The sequence below is a fragment of the Phyllostomus discolor genome, chromosome 11 (assembly GCF_004126475.2).
Source record: "Phyllostomus discolor isolate MPI-MPIP mPhyDis1 chromosome 11, mPhyDis1.pri.v3, whole genome shotgun sequence".
Taxonomy (NCBI): Eukaryota; Metazoa; Chordata; class Mammalia; order Chiroptera; family Phyllostomidae; genus Phyllostomus; species Phyllostomus discolor.
Window position 1 is genome coordinate 64,067,808 of NC_040913.2, and position 1,972 is coordinate 64,069,779.

General features: G+C 36.2%; 1 pseudogene; it reads right to left on the bottom strand.

Moving 5' to 3' along the window:
* Window positions 1–229: 229 nt before the first annotated feature.
* On the bottom strand, window positions 230–1,477 carry LOC114508960 (annotated as a pseudogene).
* Between the last annotated feature and the right edge of the window lie 495 nt (window positions 1,478–1,972).

Below are 1,972 nucleotides of genomic sequence, written 5' to 3' on the forward strand. Positions count from 1 at the left end.
CTTTTACACATGGGGCTTTGCTAATGTATTTCATAACTTCCAAACTTGCCTGAATTTTCTTTTCTCACCAAAATGACTTTTATTTGTATTTCTTACAGAAACAATGAGTGGTAATTTATGGCACTTGGTAATTTATCTAGACACCAAAGAAAGTGTATGAGCTTTCTTTCCAAAATAAATACCTTTTGGAAGAGTCATCTGTCACAAATTCAAGATAAGCTTATTCAGCAAAATCCAATACTATTCCTTCAGTACTTCATAAATGGAATTTTCTTCTACTTGTATCCATTTTTCCAGGGCTTATGGACCCATTTATATTCTCCATGTTTAGAATCAAAGGTTCCTTTCTGAAGAAATCTTAATTTTAAGGTAAAACGTGGTCCAAGAACCTGAATTCCCTCTTTCTTTTCACTGTTGAATATGTATCTGTGAAATCTGAAGAGGATATAATTGTTTTGATTGTGGAATATGGCAACCTGCCTTCCAGTAAACTGAGGATTATGGGGAAAAAGAGATGCAAACATCCATTCAAATAGAGAAACCCAGCCATGTTGTAAAATTATTCAGATTTCAAGTTTATGTTCTATGGGGTCCTTGTCTCTTCTCTTAATTTGTTTACACAGAAAAACACTGCTCATTTTAAAATGAGCATCTGGTCCATTTGACAAGTGATTCAGAATTAATCCATTTGGTGTTTTACAATCTTCATTAGTAACAATCAGATCTGTGAAATCTCTTGAGATGCACTGTGGAATTTTTTTTTCCAGAGCCAGTCCTTTTCTGTAATAAATATGTGTTTAGTATAACTGTGGAGAGCTGTGCAGAGTAGTCTGGGACTCCCATGAGGTCTATCTGGTGTTATAATGAGAATCTTGGGAGAAGTTTGTTGAAGTAAGAAGCAAACTCATCCATAGCTTCATCATAAGTAACCTCTTCATCATTAGGGTCTACTGTGGTTTCATTATACACTTGTTGGATGTCAATGGTCTTGGCACAGGGTGTCTAACCTTTTGGAGTCTCTGGGCCACACTGGAAAACGGAGAGTTGTCTTGGGCCACATATTAAATACATTGGAACACATAATCACAAAAAATCTCATAATGTTTTAAGTAAATTTACTAATTTGTGTTAGCCTGTATTCATAGCCATCCTGGGCCACATGCAGCCTGTGGGTATAGGTTGGGTATAGGCTTTGGTGGAGCTTTATCACCAAGAGCCTGTCTTTTTTTTTTTCAAGTTTTTTCTTATCTGCCAAGTTTTCCTTCTGCTGCTGCTGTTTCCACCGCATGAACATTAAGTTTAGCTGCTCTTTGTTCTTAATCCCCGTAATGTGCAAGCCCGGAGAAAAGGTGAATGATTTCCAGGGTTGGACCCCGCTTTCAGTCACCCTATCCACAATGACTGCAGCCTTCTGAGGTTCTTCCGAAGCGCCTTTGTGTTTCAGACCTTTCTTTCTGCTGCCAATGGTCTTCTGCATGTGTTCACTCCAAACTTGACTGAGTTTTCTAGTTATTGTTTGGTTACTGGTTTCCAGCTTAACAGCATTATGGTCAGAGAACTTACCCTGTGTAATTTTAGTCTCCTGAATTATATTAAAATTGGCTAAATCATCTATCATATGATCAATTTTTTTATCAATGTCTCATATGTATTCTGCAGCTTAGGGTTACAGTGTTCTGTATATGACTGTGGAGTCTATTTTTCTCATTGTGTTGTCTAACACTTCTACATAATTTTATTTGTCTGCTTGTTCTGTCACAGTTACTGACAGATGTGTTAAAAGTCACTGTGATCATTTCTTCTGTCAGTTTTTGCTGTATAGATTTTAGCACATACAAATTCTTGGTGGTTTTGTCTTTTTACTGGTGTATTAAACCTCTTATCACTGTGATGTAACCTCTGTATTATTATGCTTTTTGTTTGAAATTTATTTTATCTTATATTAATATTGCTACATCTTCTTCCTTTCATC